The sequence below is a fragment of the Mirounga leonina genome, unplaced genomic scaffold (genome assembly GCF_011800145.1).
Source record: "Mirounga leonina isolate KUSES-001 unplaced genomic scaffold, KU_Mleo_1.0 Mir_366, whole genome shotgun sequence".
Taxonomy (NCBI): domain Eukaryota; kingdom Metazoa; phylum Chordata; class Mammalia; order Carnivora; family Phocidae; genus Mirounga; species Mirounga leonina.
Window position 1 is genome coordinate 9,309,353 of NW_023270709.1, and position 21,400 is coordinate 9,330,752.

At 44.6% G+C, this 21,400-nt stretch overlaps 1 long non-coding RNA gene across 1 annotated transcript; it reads right to left on the reverse strand.

Annotated features, from left to right (window-relative positions):
* Positions 1–1,207: 1,207 nt before the first annotated feature.
* LOC118027274 lies at positions 1,208–20,976 on the reverse strand. Its single transcript, XR_004683788.1, has 6 exons — positions 20,961–20,976; positions 20,436–20,494; positions 17,870–18,002; positions 13,260–13,312; positions 12,294–12,418; positions 1,208–1,234 (listed from the first exon to the last, which is right to left on the reverse strand). It is a non-coding gene; the product is annotated as an uncharacterized LOC118027274 (long non-coding RNA).
* Positions 20,977–21,400: the final 424 nt, after the last annotated feature.

A 21,400-nucleotide genomic window follows, 5' to 3' on the forward strand; every position in this document is an offset into this window, starting at 1 on the left:
CGAAACGTTGAGTAAAAGAGGCCAGTCCCAAAGGAGACCACATAATTATGACACCCTTCATATAAAATGTGCACAACGGGCAAATCAGGAAACAGAAAGTAGATTGGTGGTTGCCTTGGGCAGGAGGGGGTTAGGGGAAGATGGGGAGTGACTGCTAAGGGGCACAAGGGCTTCTTTCTGGGATGATGAAAATGTTCTAGGGCACCTGGGTGGCTCAGTCGTTAAGCGGCTGCCTTCGGCTCAGGTCATGATCCCGGGGTCCTGGGATCGAGTCCCACATCGGGCTCCCTGCTCGGCGGGAAGCCTGCTTCTCCCTCTCCCACTCCCCCTGCTTGTGTTCCCTCTCTCGCTGTGCCTCCCTCTGTCAAATAAATAAATAAAATCTTTAAAAAAAAAAAAAAGAAAGAAAATGTTCTAAAATCAATTGTGGTAGAGGTTGCACAAGAAGCAGATTACAGTTGGTTTCTGGGAAGGGAACTTGATAGCTGGGGGACAAGGGTGTCCCTGATACACATTTTTTACTATGTATCCTGTGCGTGTACTGAATTTTGTACCACATGTATCATAACCTTTCCACCAACAAATAAATAAAATAGGACTTTAGGAAAAATTATATTAAGAACGGCAAAAGAGTCATAACTACCAGTCCAATAAAAATTCAAGATGTATTAAGAAAGTCATTTAAATGTTTATACCAATACATATACAAATCTAGATGAAAAGGATAATGTTTAGGAAAATGTAAATGTCAAAATTGACTCCAAAAAAGGTAGAAAACAGGGCCAGGCAAATCACCAGATAAGAAATTGAAAAGACAGCCAAAAATATACCTTCCCCCCCTTAAAAAAGAGCATCAAATTCAGATAGGTGTTTAAGTGAGTCCTTCCAATCGTTCAAAGAAAGATAATTCTTACATATAAACTCTTTCCAGACATAGGAAAATATCCAAGTATTCCCCACTCATTTAAGAGGGATAAATGTCAGTGTACTAAGAAAGGCATAAGGGTAACAAAACAGAAAGGGTGGGGTGTTTGTGGGGCCCACACTATTGGCTCTACCTATGGATTTTACTTGGTTGAATTTGTTGCCAACATTTAAAAACTGGGGCATTTGTGGGGGAGGGGCGCCTGGGTGGTTCAGTTGGTTAAGCTTCCAGCTCTTAATCTCAGCTCAGGTCTTAATCTCAGGGTGGTGAGTTCAAGCCCCACGTTGGGCTCCATGCTGGCTGTGGAGCCTATTTAAAAAAAAAAAAAAAAAAATAAAACTTTTTTTTTTTTTTTTTTTTTTCAGAAAACTCAGATTGAAATAAAATATATACAGCTGGGCGCCTGGGTGGCTCAGTTGGTTAAGTGACTGCCTTCAGCTCAGGTCATGATCCTGGAGTCCCGGGATCGAGTCCCGCATCGGGCTCCCTGCTCAGCAGGGAGTCTGCTTCTCCCTCTGACCCTCCCCCCTCTCATGCTCTCTCTATCTCATTCTCTCTCTCAAATAAATAAATAAAAAATCTTTAAAAAATATATATGTATATACAGCAATTGTAATAAAGATTAAGAGAATGGTTATATGTTTAATTCCTATAAATCACTCATGATCACTAACATTTATCAAGCACTTAGCACATACCAGGACCTTTTCATACTTTTTGTTTTTCACAGAAGAAACACACAAACTGAACAGGGTAGAAAGCAACAGATATGAGTAGTCAAATATAAAGACAGATGGACAGATTGATAGATATCCAAAAGACGCACCTTCTAAAAAAATGGGATACCATTTTTACCTATCAGATAGACAAAATGTAAAACACTGATAATCAGTGAGAGCATAAGGAAACCTTTTACTTTTATTTTCCACTGGTGGGAATGTGAAGTTGGTGCAACCTTTTTGGAAACAATTTTAAAATACTTATTAAAAAATTAAATGAGGGGCACCTGGGTGGCTCAGGCGGTTAAGCATCTGACTCTTTATTTCGGCTCAGGTCATGAACCCAGGGTGGTGAGATCGAGCCCCACATGGGGCTCCACACCCAGTGTGGAGTTTGCTTGAGATTCTCTCTCTCTCCCTCTGCCCCTCCCCTCGCTCGTGTGCACATGCACACACCCTCTCTGTAAAATAAATAAAATCCTTTAAAATAAATAAATAAAATTAAATTAAAATTAAATGAGCACACCTTCAAACTCCAGGCAATTCATTTCTCTATGTCTCTCCTATAGAAATACTGGAAAATGGGGGCGCCTGGGTGGCTCAGTCGTTAAGCGTCTGCCTTCAGCTCAGGTCATGATCCCAGGCTCCTGGGATGGAGCCTCGAATCAGGTTCCCTGCTCAGCGGAAAGCCTGCTTCTCTCTTCCCCTCTCTCCCACTCCCCCTGCTTGTGTTCCCTCTCTTGCTGTCTCTCTCTCTGTCAAATAAATAAATAAAATCTTAAAAAAAAATTTTTTTTTTCAGGCGCCTGGGTGGCTCAGATGGTTAAGAATCTGCCTTCGGCTCAGGTCATGATTCCAGGGTCCTGGGATGGAGTCCCACATTGGGCTCCCTGCTTGGCAGGGAGCCTGCTTGTCCCTCTGCCTCTCTCTCTCTGTCTCTTATGAATAAATAAATAAAATCTTTAAAAAAAATTTTTTTTCAAAAAAAGATATTTAAGAAATATTAGAAAATGCATTCAAATAGTCATGATACTGGTTTGCTATTGAGCCCAACAAGTTACTACAAACTAGACAAGTTAAACCAGCATAAAATTGTTATCTCATAGATTCTGAGGGCCAGGGGTTAGGTATATTTTTGTTGGGTCCTTGGCCCTGGATCTCAAAAGGATTGAAGTCAAGATGTCTCCCCCTGTGTTTTCATCTGAAGGTTCAACTCAGGCAAGATCTGCTTCCAGGCTCCCTTGAGGTGTTAACAGAACTCATTTCCTTGCAATTGTAGGAGGGAGGTCCTGTTTTCTCCCTAGCTGTCAGAGATGACCCACTCTCAACAACTAGAGGTCATTCTCAGGTCCTGGGGGGGTCATGTGACCTTGCCACGAGACCCTCCATCAGCACCTTCACATTTCAAATCTCTCCCTTCAGAGATCCCCTTTTAAGGGGTCCTCTGTTTAAATAGGCCCGCCTTGGGCGCCTGGGTGGCTCAGTTGGTTAAGCGACTGCCTTCGGCTCAGGTCATGATCCTGGAGTCCCTGGATCGAGTCCCGCATCGGGCTCCCTGCTCGGCAGGGAGCCTGCTTCTCCCTCTGACCCTCCTCCCTCTCATGTGCTCTCTCTCTCATTCTCTCTGTCTCAAATACATAAATAAAATCTTTAAAAAAATAAAAAATAAATAGGCCCACCCAGAATATTACAAATCCATTAGGTCAATCACTGGAGTTCTATCCCATCCTCTTCTTCGGTCTCGCCCACACTCCAGGGGAGGGGATACCAACAGGGCTACTGCAACAGGGGTGGGAATCTTGGGACTATCTCAGCATTCCACCTGCCACACCCATGTTCAAGGACATGCCTGCCAGTAGTGTGTGAAAATGAAAGCTTAGAAACAATTTAGAAATAAACTATGAATCATGACATAGCCTATCCATCTGTACTACAAAATATTGGGCTGGCTGCTTTGTTCAGTTGAATGAGACAGATCAGTGTGACTTAAGTTAAAAAAAAAAAAAAAAAAAACCAGCAAGTTACAGAACAATACATACAATAGGATCCCATTATGTGTAAATAAATAAATACTGATTTCCTGCCTCTATACTTGTTCTCCATAATCCTCTATTCTGCTGCCAGTGAGGCCTTTTCAAAATTCAAATCTGATCCTGTCACCAGCCTTGCACCCACCCTGCCCCCTGGCTTAAAACCTGACCTTGGAGTCCCATCGTTCTTAGGCTAAAGCCTCAACAAATCCTTATCCCGGCCTTCCACATCTCTGTGGCTGTGCTCTGAGCCCCCACCAGCGCCCTTCTGCCCCAGATGTCTTAGCTACCTCAGGTCCGTTGTTCAAAACTCAAGTCAAATGACGCTCTCCTGGCCCCAATCCTTCTCCATCCTCCAGAGCAACCAGGTGCCCTGTGACAAGCTCTCTTCATGCTCCCTCATTCTTCCCACAGGTTGTCAGTATTCATTTATTGTTGTGCTTATTTGATTGATAACTGTCTCCCCCAACAGACACTCCACGCCACAAAGGCAGGGCCTTATCACCGCATCGCCCCAGTGTCTGGTACTCTGCCTGGCACGAAGTAGAGGCCCAACCAATCTGGGCTTCGAGAAATGACAAATGAACTCCCTTCTCAGTCTCCAGTTTCCCCTTCTAGAAGCTTCGCCTTTCTGTGTCTGTCCATCAGCCATCCCCTCCTCTGTGTGCATCTGTCTCCTAGCACTCAGCGTCCTGTACCGGACGTTTGCTCACAGACCAAGCTTCCCTACCAGACTGTGAGCTCCTCCCCATGGCAACCAGCCCAGAGACGAGCCCTGTAACCTAGCGATGGGTGAATGGAAGGACGACAGCTCTGCCTCCCTCGTTATCTCCATTACTCTTCTACGGGTGTCCTGTTTGGGGGTGGCCTGGGCTGATGAGGCTCAATGCAGCCGGCTGGCACCCTTCCAGGCAGGGCTCTGGGAGAGGCAGACTCGCTGTTGGGGGGGTGCGGGTGCAGGGAGTCCCACTCAGGAGGAAGAAGATAGTCGTGGCAAGTGTGGCAACAGGCAATGGGAAGTGTAGTGAGAATGGAGGAGGCCCAATGCAAAGGGCAGGGCATCTCACCAGGCAGGAAGGGCCCTGAGAGCAGACAGGGCTCTGAGTAAAAGATCAGAGAGGCACTCCCATAGCGCCCATTCCAGGACAGGGCCCTGCACAGCCGCCCAACTGGATCACAGGCCGAAACCCAATCCCCCCACGGCCACCTTGGCAAACACAGTAGTGTCCTCTGCTCCTAAAATGGTACTCCACATACCCAAATGGGTGACCTTGAGGAAGGGGTTCTGGGGCCCAGTCCAGTCGGGAGTCTTGTTTTCCCAAGATAGTCAGAGGGAGGAGGAGCCTACACCAGCTGGACAGAAGACCAATGATCAATGCCCATGTGGCTGAGTATCCCGTCCCAAGGGCTAGGCTGCAATGCTGAGAGCTGGAAGCAAGAAAAGGGTAGAGTGGGGCGCCTGGGTGGCTCAGTCAGTTAAGCGTCTGCCTTTGGCTCAGGTCGCGATCCCAGGGTCCTGGAATCTAGTCCCGCATCGGGGTCCCTGCTCAGCGGGGAGGGAGCCTGCTTCTCCGTCTGCCTCTGCCCTCTCCTGCTCATTCTCTCTCTCTCAAATAAAAGAAAGGAAGGAGGAAAGGAAAGGAGGGAAGGAAGGAAGGAAGGAAGGAAGGAAGGAAGGAAGGAAGGAAGGAAGGAGGGAGAAAGGAAGAAAGAAGAAAGAAAGAAAGAAAGAAAGAAAGAAAGAAAGAAAGAAAGAAAGAAAGAAAGAGAAAGAAAGAAAGAAAGAAAAAGAAAGAAAGCAAGAAAGCAAGAAAGCAAGAAAGCAAGAAAGCAAGAAAGCAAGAAAGCAAGAAAGCAAGAAAGCAAGAAAGAAAGAAAGAAAGAAAGAAAGAAAGAAAGAAAGAAAAGGGTAGAGCCAGAAAATCCAGAGGACCTTCTGCCTTGGTGGGCAGCCACCCCTCTAGTAAGCCTCCCCAATCCCCAGCTGGAAACATCTCCCTCCTGTCTCCTCCCACCAGGTCAAACCATATGAAACTGCCGGCAGTCCACTGTGTTTGTCCCTACAGGGATGACAATTTTGTATGGCTCGATCTAACAGACCAAGGGCTTCTGATGGCAGAGCCTCTGTTGTTTTCATTGGTTTCCCGGCAAGTCTTGCCATGTGGTAGATAAAATATATATGAAGAGAAGAAGTTGTGGGTTTTATGAATTTGATTTTTATCTGCCACGTAAGTCACTAGTAGTTCCTTAAAGAGTTAGTCTAAAGCCCTTAAATGAAAATCAGTGTGTGTCCAGCCCTTTATCGTGTACAGTGGGGCATGCCTGCAGTCGGGTACAATAAACACAAAGAGAAAGAGAACTGGGATCCGCTAAGAATCTCTTAGTGCCACTCGCCGTCCTTTTATTCACCCATTGATTCACAATGACAATCTTGAAAAGGAGATTGTTGGTTCCATTTCAAAAATTAGGGAATGAGCCTTACAGGCCAATTTTTTAAAAAATATTTTATTTATTTATTTGAGAGTGAGTGAGCGAGAGAGAGAGAGAGAGAGAGAGAGCACAAGCCGGGGGAAGGGCAGAGGGAAAAGCAGACTCAGCGGGGAGCCCAATGCGGGGCTCGATCCCAGGACCCTGGGATCATGACCTGAGCCGAAGGCAGATACTTAACTGACTGAGCCGCCCTGGGCGCCCCGTGAGACCAATCTTAAATATAAACAAATAACACATGCCTTTTAAAAAAAATAAGGACCCACGTGTCCCGGGTGTCAAGGAAATATGTCAAACATCACATAGCTAGTAGAAATGACGACTCTAACTCTGGTCTACATGGTTCTAAGGCAGATAGATGATCCTTCCACCTCTCCACTTAGGGAAATTTTCTTACGAAGCGTTTTAGTCATAGCTAGTGAACGAACACACCCTAAAAAAGATGAGTTCTTCTGGGGGAAAACAAACACACAAACACAAAGCTGACAGTGAAGAAATTACTGAAAAGTAACAAGATGCCTCCTTAAAGATTCTCAGGTATCACAAATTTCTTTACTTTTGTAAAAATAGCCCATTCTTCTGTAAAATGTGCATGACTCCCGTGTGCATCTGTCAAGGTGTCATTCCTCCACACTTGTCCTTGTGTGTTCCGATCTCATTTCCCTGCCTTTCTCTGGTACTTGGGAACCACAGGCTTGTCATCTATTTCTGGAAAGGAGGGACCTTGCGAGGCAAGTCTAATACGCCATATGGATTGAGGTGCTTGAAACAATATCGACGGGTTTCCACGAGGGCCTTGTGTCTGAGGCAGTCCACATTTCTGCACATATTAATGTTAAAAAAATATCCCCTTCCTACCCCTCTGCATCCAGCAAAGAGCCCTCTTGTGCTTGATACCCCTGTCGGTGAAGGCCAGGCCGAGAGATGGAATCCTGACCCTGGATTCTAAGCCCTGGAGGCCAGTGTTTCCTGAGCAGTTTCCTCTGCTCCCGCCTGGTTCTGCATTCTTGTCCTCCTTGGCTTGAGGGTATGCAATGAGCTCGTGCCATGCAAACTGCTGAGGACCGCCCCCCCCCCCGCCCCCCATCCCCGGACCCTCCAGTAAGGACAGGCAGGTCAGGGGAGTTGTCATACCCAAGTCACTTCAAATATTTATGGGCACCACATGCCAGGTCCCCCAGCCCAAATTCTAGGCACTGGATCATGCTGTTCCTCTCTTAAAATCCATTATTCTCCATTGTTGCCTTCATTCGGCACCTAGACCCAGAATTCGCAAAATGAAGCAAAAGCTAAGAAAACACAACTAAGGCTATGCAAAGGAACTTTCACAATAAGAACCCCTCCTTAGTGAGCACGTGGGGGTTTTCAAGAACATGAGCCCTGCTTTTACTGCCCTTATTGGACAAAAGAGGTGTGCAGCATATACCGGGAGGCATCCGCAATGGTGAGGTTACCCGGATTGCAAAAGAAAAGTCCCTGCCAAGTGATAAAGGGGAAGGAGAGGGAAAAAGAGCATTTCAGCACATTACAAGTAGAAAAACAAAGCAGTGTCCCTGCCCTCCTTGCTCCATCTCTAAATTTCCTTGGTAAAAATAAAGGTGGAATTGGACTTAAATAAAGCCACTCAAGTTCCTCCTTTGACTCAGTCTATGCCACAAATAATCCATTTGCTGCCTGGGACCTTATCTGAAGTTTCTGTCTTCAGTTATCTGAGCACGGATAAGAGAATCAAAGGAAATTTTCGCTACCTGTTTCGGCTACTGGCTTAGGTAGAAAGTTGGACTCCATTCCTGCGAAATAAAAGAACTACTTTATTTTCTAAGGGAAATTTTCCCTTTGGAATATTTATAAGCAGGGGCGGGGGGCACGGGGGGACCACCAAGGCTTTGGAAAATCATGAAGCACAAGAAAGAACATCAGGACAGCAGGATGACAGGTGAGTCAGTGGGGATGCCTACCTCAGCCCCAAGGGAGACAACACATGCAGAGAAAGTTGCCCAGGAATTCCCGTGTCTCCTTTAAATAAATCTCAGTATTTCAATCATCATCTTAGGGAATTGTAATCTAGTTCTGTCCTCAAATAAAACGATTCTTCCATTACCTTTCTTTTTTTCTTTTTTAACTAGGCTCCCCATCCAAAGCAGAGCCCAACATGGGCCTGAACTCACGACCCTGAGAACAAGACCACAGCTTAGATCAAAAGTCGGACGCTTAGGTGACTGAGCCACCCAGGCACCCCAAATAAAATTATTCTTAATCGGCCTCAATTTTAAGAAGATAATGGCAGAGACAGAGTCATTAATTAAACAGAAAGCAATGTGGCAGTGAAACTTCAGAAAATTTGGAAATTGTTGACTTATTTTGTGGCTCTCTCCCCAGATGCTGATACCCACCTAGAAAAATTCTCTTCTCCTTTCTCTCCTTATCCAAATAGTTAAGGAGAGCATGCCCCATTCTTTCACCTTTCACTCTCCATGACTCATGCAACAAATATCCAATCTCTGTCCCAGCCTAGCCTAAGTTCTTTGCCAGCGTCAGGCAAAATCTAAAGGAATCCACCTCTCTTTGTCTCTGTCTGTCTCCCTCTCTCTCAGTTGTCTTAGGTATGGGCCAGGAGCCTCCCATAAGCCCATCTTCATAGAACAGCTCCCCCAACACAGTCTCATTACTGAAAGCTGACAGGAAGGAACTTTCTGCAAAATATCCAGTAAGTAGCACGCACACCTTAATCTCACACTGTCAGAACGGCTCCTTGCAAGCTTTCTTTTTTTTTTTTTTTTAAAGATTTTATTTATTTATTTGAGAGAGAGAGAATGAGAGATAGAGAGTATGAGAGGGAGGAGGGTCAGAGGGAGAAGCAGACTCGCTGCCGAGCAGGGAGCCCGATGCGGGACTCGATCCCGGGACTCCAGGATCATGACCTGAGCCAAAGGCAGTCGCTTAACCAACTGAGCCACCCAGGCGCCCCTCTTGCAAGCTTTCTACTTCCAGGAAACAAACAAACAAAAAACCATATTGTACAAGAAAACAAACAAACATTTGGAGTTGCTGATTTAGGATACAAAACTGAGGAAATGCAGATCCTCACTGACATGGCTAATAAACAATCTTTTCTATTTGCCGCGCCACACCCAATAAAATGTAGGCGAGGATGGTGTAAAAATTGCTAATATTTACTGAAGCACTTGTCATATGCCAAACTCTATGTGGACTGTTTCATTTAGGCCTCACAACGATCCTATGAGGTTGGTACCATTATTATTCCCATTTTACAGATGATCTGCTGAGGCCCACAGTGTTTAGGAGGTGACAGCACAACACACTGCATACAGTCTTCCTACAGGACCCATATTCCTTTTTTAAATTTTTTTATTTTTTATTTTTTTAAAGATTTTATTTATTTATTTGACAGAGAGAGACACAGCGAGAGAGGGAACACAAGCAGGGGGAGTGGGAAAGGGAGAAGCAGGCTTCCCGTGGAGCAGGGAGCCCGATGCGGGACTCGATCCCAGGACCCTGGGACCATGACCTGAGCCGAAGGCAGACGCTTAACTGAGCCAACCAGGCGCCCTCAGGACCCATATTCTTTTTTTTTTAATTTTAATTTTTAATTATTAACATACAATGTATTATTTGTTTCAGGGGTACAGGTCTGTGATGCATCAGTCTTACACAATTCACAGCACTCACCATAGCACATACCCTCCCCAATGTCCATCACCCAGCCACCCCATCCCTCCCACCCCACACCCCACTCCCGCAACCCTCAGTTTGTTTCCTGAGACTGAGAGTCTCTTATGGTTTGTCTCCCTCTCTGGTTTCATCTTGTTTCATTTTTTCCTCTCTTCCCCTTGTCTCTCAAATTCCACATATCAGTGAGATCATGTGATACTTGTCTTTCTCTGATTGACTTATTTCACTCAGCATAATACCCTCTAGGTCCATCCACTTTGTAGCAAGCAAGATTTCATTTTTTGATGGCTGCATAATATTCCATTGTGTATATATACCACATCTTCTTTATCCATTCATCTGTCGATGGACATCTGGGCTCTTTCCACAGTTTGGCTATTGCGGACATTGCTGCTATAAACATTGGGGTTCACGTGCTCCTTCAGATCACTACATTTGTATCTTTGGGGTAAATACCCAGTAGTGCAATTGCTGGATCATATGGTAGCTCTATTTTCAACTTTTTGAGGAAACTCCATACAGTTTTCCAGAGTGGCTGCACCAGCTTGCATTCCCACCAACAGTATAGGAGGGTTCCCCTTTCTCCGCATCCCCGCCAACATCTGTCATTTCCTGACTTGTTAATTTTAGCCATTCTGACTGGTGTGAGGTGGTATCTCATTGTGGTTTTGATTTGGATTTCCCTGATGCTAAGTGATGTTAAGCACTTTTTCATATCCCAGGACCCATATTCTTTTTTTTTTCTAAAGATTTTATTTATTTATTCATGAGAGAGAGAGAGAGAGAGGGGCAGAGGGAGAAGCAGGCTCCCAAGGAGCAGGAAGCCCGATGCGGGACTCGATCCCAGGACCCTGAGATCATGACTTGAGCCGAAGGCAGACACTCAACCATCTGAGCCACCCAGGCGTCCCCCAGGACCCATATTCTTAACCACTAAGTTCTAATGTATCCCGGTTGACTGGGAGGGACAGAGCACAGGATAAGACTCAGGAGACTGACCTGGCCTCAAGTCCTACTTGTTATTTGACACTAGCTTGTTCTACGACATTGAGAAAAATGGAGGAGAGTTTGAAAATGTTTGGCCACACGATGTTTGTTCTACTGATAGTTTCTAGCCCTTCCATTCTGATTTTCCAGAAACTCAAGTCGGACTTCCCCGGGTCTTCTGGATTGCTGGGGAAGGAAATGAGGCAATCTTTGCAAAGGAGGGTTAAAAAGTAGAAGTGGAAGGAGGGATGGGCAAAATAGGTGAGGGGGAGTGGAGATACAGGCTTCCAGTTATGGCTGAATATGTCACAGGAATAAAAGGTCCAACATAGAGAACATAGTCGTGATAATGCAATAGATTTGTATCGTGACAGATGGGAGCTACATTTGGGGTGAGCACAGTACGGTATAGAGATGCTGAATCGCTCTGTTGTGCACCTGAAAATAATGTAACATTGTGTGTCAGCTATACTCAAATTAATTTAAAATTTTAAACTAAAAAAAAAAAAGGACTCAGGGAAAAAGTGTACCATAAAGGTGATGAGCACAGACTTTGAGTCAAAGTGCCTGCATTGAATCAGATATGCATATTTATTAGCTGTACAGGAGTGGGCAAGTTACTTTACCTCTCCAAACATTATTTTTCTCATCTATTATGTGAGGATCATATTAGAGCTGCTCTGAGGAATAAGTGATATAAAACATTGACATTTTTTAAATTAGCAACTGGAAAATAATAAGCATTCAATAAATGTCAGGTATTAGCTACAACAATGTTGTTCCCATTTTTTGTTAATATATCCTTTGAAAGATTTTTCAAAAACTTCCTCTTTGCAAATATTTTAACTGGCAAAAGAATTTTAATGGTATTTAACTTGCCATTACATGCAGAAACAGAGAAAAAATTCAATTTTCTGGATTATTAGAAATAGTAACATTAAAAAATTTTTTAATGGGAAAAAAAAGGTAGAAAGGGCTATATTAGGGGTGCCTGGATGACTCAGTTGGTTAAACATCAGCCTTCAGCTCAGGTCATGATACCAGGGTCCTCGGATTGAGCCCTGCATCGGGCTCCCCGCTCAGTGGGGGGTTCTGCTTCGCCCTATCCCTCTGCCCCTTCCCCCGCTCAGGCTCTCTCTCCCTCTCTCTCTCAAACAATTAAGACCCAAATAAATAGGGTCTTACAAGCCATGTTAAAGCATTTACATTTTATCCTAAGAGCAGTAGCAAACATTGAAGAGCTTTATGTAGGGGAGTCACATCGCCAGATTTGCATTTGAGGAAATTCGCTCTAGCTGCTTGGCTGAGAATGGATTGGCAGGAGCAAGAATCCCCGCAGGGAAGAGCAGTTAGGTTACTGCAGGCAGCCGGCAAATGAGGACGGTGGCAGTGATGACATGGGAAAATGTAGAAGATCCAAGCAATTGTAGAGTGAGAGACAACAGTACTTACTGAAGGAAGAGCTGTGGTGGGAGTGGGACAAGGAAGACTCAAGGATGATGCCAAGTCTCCTGGATGGGGCAAATGGATGGATGGCCCGTGGTAGCCTTCCCAGAGAGAGGATGCAAGAAGAGGGTCTGGGGTAAAGAGGATAAGTTCAGTGTTAGACCTTTTGGGTTTGAGGTTACTGTGAGCCCCACAAGCTAGCTGGGTTCCAAACCATAGAAGAAAGAGCTGGTCTGGAGACAGATACTCGGGAGCCATTCACATCGAGCCAATAATTGAAGCCCTAATAATGAGTGATAGCTTTGAAAATGAGAGTGCCTAGGGCAAGAGAATCTGTCTTTGGAGAGCACCAACACGGAAAGACAAAGCATAGCCCAAAGAGATAGGAAGAAAACCAGGTAATCAAGAGACTAGATTCATCCAAAACATGGCAGGCAGCAGCAAATTATGCCGAAAGTCAAATAATAAGAACTGAGATGTGCCCCTCGAATACAGTGACAAGGACATTGTTGATGACCTTGGCAAGCACATCAACCTCAGTGATGCTCATTTGGGGTCTATAAGGTAATCTTAATAGTCTTAAATATATTAGAAAGATCCAGGGCGCCTGGGTGGCTCAGATGGTTAAGCGTCTGCCTTCGGCTCAGGTCATGATCCCAGGGTCCTGGGATCGAGTCCCACATCAGGCTCCCGGCTCAGTGGGGAGCCTGCTTCTCCCTCTGACCCTTGCCCCTCTCATGCTGTTTCTCTCTCGCTCTCTAAAAAATAAATAAAATCTTTAAAAAAAAAAAAAAAGATCCTTCTTTCTTTATGAATGGATAAAAGGGGAGCTTCTTAGCCACCAGTGTCATTCCCAAAATCCCTTTCCAAAAACCCCACACTGGATTGGCAGAACGGCTCCAATTTTTCCTAAGTCCAGTGGAGAGCTCACTAAGACAACCCTGAGGTAGGACTATATTAAGAGGAACCTACTGCTAAAGGCAATTGGCGAGCTTCAAAACACAGCAACTCCACCCAAAGTCCTCCTAGAACACAAGGAACAAATCTTTTTCAGGGAAATGTGGGGAGAGCACAATGGCTAGTGCTGTCGCAGATACAGGCAGGACCCTGTCCAAAAGGGCCCTGGCAAGCTTCTCTTTCTCTGGACAGCACAGCCTCTGTGCCTGAGTTCGAAACCACTAACATTAGTTAGCTTCTCCAGCGTCTCGTCCCTCATCTGGAAAAAAAGGATGACAATACAGCTCAGCACGAAGGGCAGAGCAAGGATCAACTGAGTTTACTTAGGGCGCCTGGGTGGCTCAGTTGGTTAAGCGACTGCCTTCGGCTCGGGTCATGATCCTGGAGTCCCGGGATCGAGTCCCGCATCGGGCTCCCTGCTCAGCGGGGGGTCTGCTTCTCCCTCTGACCCTCCCCCCTCTCATGTGCTCTCTCTCTCTCTCTCTCTCATTCTCTCTGTCTCAAATAAATAAATAAAATCTTTTTTAAAAAAAATGAGTTTACTTAGCACAGTGCTCAGTACATAGTAAGAGCTCAGGAAAATATTTTTGTTATAACAAATAATATACTGTGGGTAGTGTAAATGTTATTAGGGCCAGATCCCAGAGACCCTCAGAAATCCTTCTTTTTGCACTGCAACTTATGAGCCTACAGGTCATTCTCACCCTCCCCATTACCACCTGCACCTCCACCACCCTGCCCTGCCCACACACTGCTCTCCAAGAACAGGAACTCAGTCTCACGATTCCTATCACACACCCAGCGTCCCGTGTGCCTGGCACATGGTGCTAAGTAAATAATGCTTGTGGAATGAGTTAATAAATTCCAAGTGTATCTACTAAAATGTACTTAGGGGAGCAGAGAAACACTGCTTCCAGGAATGGAAAAAGTCATATATGACGAGTCACAGAAAGGCTGGCAAGTGTGAAGAGGAAAAGATCTGGGGCTCGCACCATATTCTGGATGAGAGGCATGGAGATCCACTCTTCAGCAAAGTTCAGATAATGAGCAAAGCAACGGAGCAACCTGACCGCACAGCAGGAAGAAAAGATAACAGCAGTGTGGGGTTTTGTTGGTTTTTGCCCTTGCAGGGGAACTCCCTTTGTAGGCAACAGAACCAAGAGAGCAGTTACAGACAAATGCGTATCTGTTGGTAAATGCCGAGGAGCTGCAAATTTCTATCACATCATTAATCATGAGGCAGCGGTGGGAAGAGTCTGGTGAAACAGTGACGATTTGGGAACACCAACAAACAAACAAACCCCCAACATAATCTAGCAAAACCCAGCAAAATGACATGACATTTCAGACCCAGCAGGAGACGAAACACAGACCCCCCAAAGAGGAAGTGATGTATTCACCCTAGCCAAACAATGAAGTCAACACTTTGAAAGGAGAAGAGAAAATCAAGCACAAAGGGACAGCCGAAATTCCTTAAGAGAACATGGAGGGCTGCGTCTGAAAGGGCTGCAGTTAGCTGCATCCTATCCCTCTCTCTCTCTCTCCTTCCCAGTCAGCCCTTGTTGGCAGATACTTATGGGCCACCAGGCTCTGGAGTGAGCCAAGAGAAGTCTCCCTCCCTTTACTAACAGTATGTCAGGCAAGTGACACAACCCAAGGTCAACGTGGAAAAGGATGGAAGGAGAGAGGGAGGGCATGTCACAGAGTGGGATAGTGGGAACCACGGCCCAGCGACTCTGCAGGCTAGTTCTTCAGTGGACGCCTAGAGTTGACAATAAGATGTAAACTTCCACATAATGATGCTTTGCCGTAATAGGACCTCTTAATCCCAGTTATCTCAAAGAAACACAAACATTAATTAGGTGTTCCCAATGCCTCTAGGGGAATTCCATTTTCATCCTTCACTTAACTGCGAAACTGAGGTAGAGAGATGAAGGAAACGGCCCGAAGGATGGCTGTGTGAGTCAGCAGCCTGACCAGGAAGCCAGGGCTATGACTCCTCAGTTCCTGGTTTCCCATCTAAATATAAGAGTGCATTCCCTTCTAGAGGCAACTTTCCAGGAGAGAAGGCAAAGGAGGTTCAGGTCATCCTGGGGAGGGGCAAGATACCTGACAGCAGGCACCCAGGTCGGCAGAGACCGGACGTTTTTCTTCCAAGATGGAGCTTGCCCCTTCCTTTACCAGCGTTGCTCAGCCTGGATCATCCATGTACCCCCTGTCCTGACTTCGTGCTCCTTAAATGGGCGCCGCCGCCGCTCACCATACTAAAGCAGCGGCTGCACAGATTAGCGGCACTCTGTCCCCAGAGCCCCAGGACCCAATTGTGCCCCAGGGTGTGCCAAAAGCTCCCCATGTGTGCCATGCATTGTAAAACCCTGGCACGTGCTTTGGCCAAGGATTTTGTCCTTCTCAATGGCCACCAGAAAGTTTGTTTGGCGATCTGTCCCTCTAAAGCGAAAAAAGGAAAAGAAAGCAAAGAAAAAGGCTGTAACTGGGGGCGCCTGGGTGGCTCAGTCGTTAAGCGCCTGCCTTCAGCTCAGGTCATGGTCCCAGGGTCCTGGGATCGAGCCCCGCATTGGGCTCCCTGCTCCGCAGGAAGCCTGCTTCTCCCTCTTCCACTCCCCCTGCTTGTGTTCCTGCTCTTGCTATCTGTCTCTCTGTTAAATAAATAAAAAGAAAATCTTAAAAAAAAAAAAAAGAAAAGAAAAAGAAAAAGGCTGTAATTGTTTCTTATAAGGCTCCGAAGGGGAGTAGAAGTTGAACCCACTTCAAGGGAAATACACACTCACTACACCCGCAACTGTTTGAGGACTTTCCGTTTTGTAATGCACCGGAGCTAGATTCCGAAGCAAAGGGACAGCAGTGATTATTCTAGAAGTTATATCATAGATGGTGTAACATTACCTTTTGCCCACTGGGATCCCGTCAGCCATGTGTGCCTGGTCTATTTTGAGACCCATCTGAGCCCGCTACCTGGGACAGGGGTAGGGTTCCCAAACCAACGTTCGGCTGACAAAGGCTTACCCGGCCTCGTCTGGTCAAGAGTAACAGTAAGAGCAAACCATCTCAGCAGCTGACTTTGTGGTTTGAAATACTGCTTTTCCTTCAACAGCAAACTCAGAGGCATTGTGTAAACTGCAACTGTAACCTAAATCAACCAACTTCGGGGAAAAAACATAGACACATCTTTTCACTTGGATTTCTTTGTGATTCAGGCAACAGGGCAAACAGTATCATGAAGCTGAACTCTTCCCCAAAGGCAGGGCTGAGAGCCAGAACCCCCCGCAGACAGGTGTAACAGGTCCCGGGTGTGCAAAGGCCCTGATCATCGTCTTGGGTTCACATACGGGAGACATGGGCTTCTCTCTTTGCCACTGGCAGGGGACCAGTTCTTAGGGTCTAAGGTCACACTATATTTTCAGCTATTTCCGCAAAGTATGCAACTCCCTGGTCTCACTGAGGGGTGTTAGCTGCTTTGGGAGGCAGTGTTCTAGTTTTCTCGCTGTCCTGTCCCCCATGGACCACAGCCAGCCGCAGGGCTTGCTACCTGCCCCTTAGCACGTGCTCTCTGCATGCTGCCTCAACGCATTGGACACAGAAACCACTGCTTCTGGCCTTGCTGACACATGCCTCTTCCTCCCAACTGTCAAATATAAGTGGCTCCCTCTTACCTCTGTACCAAGGGAGTGGTGAGGATTTATGTAGTGCTTGGGAGATATTTTAAGATATCAGCCCATCTGACTGCCTGCATTTGGTTTTATCTTCCTAGTAAGAGAGGGGGAAAGTGTTTATTTCTGGCAGACGATCCTCTTAGATTTTAAGGAGGGGTGATTGGAAAGGCTTCATCTCCTTCCATCTCAAAATGAGAGGGGCACTGAGGAAGATAACCAGGTAAGTCCTCAGCTGATGGCAAAATGGCTGGAGGTCCTAAAAAGAGTTTAGAGGTGAGAGTGAATCCAGATCCAAGCACTCAGGAGAGGCTGGCAGTGAAGTCAAACCAAGAAGATGCCCCATTTTTTTTTAGCCACCATATGTGTCCAACAGTGAGATCTTTCGGCTTCCATATGTCATTACTGACTTCATAGCTATTATGGGCAATATCCTCTTAATTAACTTCTACTTAGACAAATAATAAATAATCTCCCTTTCTATAGGAAAGCTAGGACTCATTCGCCTCAAAAAATAATTTCCCCTCCTCTTTAAGGTGGTAAGAAATAAATCTTTCAAAATCTCCCCTTTTTTTGATGACTATAAGGGAAAAGTTAGAAAGGCCAGAATAATTAGGTTAAGTCATAACCAGCCCAGTGCCATCTGTGTGTTGAATGTGCGGATGATCTTGGTAACAGTTAAGCCACTTACTAACCTAGTACTCGCTGGGAAGCGATAAAGGAAAAAGTGACTAATGATGGATGGTCTAAGGAAATGGCTGTCATTATTTTGGTTCAGTTTACACAATTCTTCCCTTTGCAAAGATAAGAATAGGCAGGTGCTTAAGTCATTAGACCCTAGAGCTGGTGAGGAGGCCCCACAGGAGTTCCAGCCCCTCTCCGAAGAGTGAGTGAGTAGTCTCTGCTAGTGGAGATTTAGAGTCAGACCCAGGTTCAAATCCTCATTCTATTGCTTACCGGCTGCATGAACTTAGGTAAACGTAACCTCTTTCAGCATCATATTCCTCGTCCGTCAAATGGAAGAATAAGAGTATTCGCCTCATAGGGTTGTTGTGAAGATTAGCATAACATGCCAGGTGCAGAATAAGGGCTTATTCAGCAGCAAATAATTATCGGAGAACAAATAAAATGAAGAGGATTTGTCAATAAACACGACTCTTCCAACTAATCCCACCTCCAATTATGATTTGGGAGCTCAGTGTCATCCTTCACCCCGAACCCCACTAAGCAATGATGCCATCTGCTTGCTTGCTCGCTGTAATAATCCAAGACTAACGTCCCTTAAAAAAAATACCCTGCCGAAGGGAGAGTGTATAGAGAACAAGTAGAGAAACTTCGAGAATAAAAATTTACTCTGTATTAAGAGCCTTCTGAGACATTCTAAACGACATTTGCATTTCTGACAAGGTTCACCCAATTTTAAGTTTCCATTTCAGTAAAAAGTTCCTGCAGAGATCTCTATCCTGGGTATGTCAGGTCTGACAGTGTGCATAGTTTGGGAAAAGTCCTCTTGGCTTGGAGTACCAAAGTGAATACATTAGGTAAAAAAAAGTGGCAAAGAAGGTATGCCTAGAACTTCCAGTTCTGAGAGCCAAATGATAAAACAAATCCATGAGTGCATTGAATTATCCCTGGCACCATTCTATCTCCTATGGCATATACTATATAATGAAACAAAGAAATTATTATGTGCTTCATAGAATAAGCCTAAAAAGAGAGAGAATTTGCTTTACCAAATGTATGAACAAGAGCTTCTCACCTCACCTAGAGAGCTGGTTCTTCAGCTTTTGGCCCCCCATCCTATGTAAGAAAGTAGCTATATTTTTAGTACTCATTGATGTAAAAGATACAGAAGAACAGAGTGATAGTATAAATTTAGAAAAGCTTTTCAATGCATTTGCAGTTTATTTGTGAATGACGAACACATACATTTGGATCAGGTACATTTCTATGCCAGTCATTTTATTATTCAATCTACAGAAATTGTTGATGCACATAAAGCATCTCTGACCCTTTGCAATAACTCAGTGTCCCCGAGGGCGTATTCAGACACTAACTGGGGCCACAGACCCAGAGCACAAACATGATGGGAAGGCAGGAAGGGATGCTCAACACATCCTGAAAGTGTTTTCTGCAATTTAAACAAGGTGAGAGAAAACTGCTTTCCCCTAAACATCTGACCGTAAGCAGTTATTCTCATTTGGAAACTAGTTTCATTTCTATGTGCTTGGAAATCCCACCCATGTTACAGTTTCCCAGCTCCCTACAAAACAATAAGTATTGCCAATAAAATATTTATTGAATGATAATGATCTTGCTTATAACCTACATGGTGTCTATTCCTTTAATTAACCACATTCATGGTGTTGTCTTTGTGATATTTTGATAGTTTCCAGATGCAGGTATACCTTATATGAATAGAAAGAGGGGGGAAAAACCCCAAAGTCACTTAAAAATAGAACCAGAACTGTAGCTACCACATGTGTTTTAAATATATTACCCATACAATTAAGAATACAGTATTATAAACCAGCTCTATAAATCTTATAATAAAAACAGTAACACACCAACTCTTCTTAGCCACAAAGAGGCCCTTAATACTATTATAGATTCCATGATAATGTGGCTTTGGGATTGGCTTAATATTTTGTAGTAAGAATGTTAGCTAGTTGAGATAAAACACAACACATCCCCTTGTGTGTACCTAAAATGAAGGGGGGAAATACTCTTCTTGCAAGGCAGAAGCAAGCTCAGCATGTGCCTGCCTTCAGTATTCCTGGAAATCCTCTGGATTTTTACTACCATTTATCTTTTTTTTTTTTTTTTAACATTTTATTTATTTATTTGACAGAGAGGCACAGCGAGAGAGGGAACACAAGCAGGGGGAGTGGGAGAGGGAGAAGCAGGCCTCCCGCGGAGCAGGGAGCCCGATGTAGGGCTCGATCCCAGGACCTGAGCTGAAGGCAGCCGCTTAACGACTGAGCGACCCAGGCACCCCTTTTACTACCATTTAAAAGTGCTAAGAAAATTTAATTTTCAGAGAGGGCTTCAGGCATTGTTCTGTAGACAACACAATTGAGATCCTTTGCCTTCAACTTCAGACCTAAACGAATCCAGGAGAGTGAGGAAAGGTCTGAGTTGGTGTGAATACAATTTGTAAATTATAAGGTGCTAGCCTATGCAAATGTCAGCAATTAAAATTACTGATTACACTTCTCCCTGACCTTGATTCAACTGGTAGGAAAAAATAACTTTCGGGTGCCTGGGTGGCTCAGATGGTTAAGCATCTGCCTTCGGGATCAAGTCCCGCATCGGGCTCCCTGCTCCTTGGGAGCCTGCTTCTCCCTCTGCCTCTCTCTCTCTCTCTCTCTCTCTTTGTCATGAATAAATAAATAAAATCTTTAAAAAAAAATAAATAACTTTCTGAAACTTCCAACAAAAAGGTATTTCAACACTATGAAGAGACTTTTTTCCCTGGGAATGTGCAAAAGTAGAGATAATAGTATAACAAACTCTCACATACCTCCTCCTAGTTTTGGTGTATGGCAACTCATCTCATTTACAATCTTCAGTCCCCCCTCCCTGAAAAAAAAAAAGCTGGATTATTTTAGTACCAGACACCATATAATTTCAGTGCAAATATTTCACTAGATATGTCAAAGTTGTGAAAATTACTTTTCAAAAATAGCATTGCAGATCTACTTCAACCAGTGACAATGATTCCTTAATAGTCTCTAATATGTAGTATTCAAATTTCCCCCAAATGTCCCATATTTATTTTTTATCAAATCTATCTTCAACTTTTAAGGATAGTGGCTGTTTTTAAGGAACTCAGCTGAAATCCCCTTGCAGTTCCTCTTAGAAATATTTCTTTAAATAAGTGCTTAGTCATGGGGCATTTTATCACCAATTCAACAATCGCCCTAGGCCTTTACTGAGATGGGCCCACACAGCTCCACAGTAGAAACAGAGGCTGCTGAGACTTTCCTCACTGTCTCTTACCGTAGGGCAGGCACTTCATAGTGCAAAGAGCTGAGAGTCAACAAACCTTGATTCTAATCTTAATTCAGTCATTAGATAACTGTATAACCTTGAGCAAATCCATTTTCTTCTCTGTGTCTCAGTTTTCCAGGCCTGTAAAATGAAGGGGGTCGGCCTGGGTCATCTCTCCATTTCTTTCTGGTTCTTGAGGTTCAATATGTTTGATTTTATGTTTAATTAATTTCAAGTACTATATCTTCGTGATGGTATCTATGAAGATGGGAGCAGGTCTGTTAGAGACAAGAGCAGGGTATTTGAAATCATCAGACCAGTCAAAGCCTGACTTGAGTTCCCTTGGGTAAGTCGTTAACCTTTCTAAGCCTCAATGTCATATTGTATTACAATTTATTATACTTACCTGCCTCACCTACAGGACGCAAACTTCTATGGAGCAGGATGTTCTCAGGTTCGACTTCCTATCATCAAAGCCTAGTGTAGTGTCTAGAA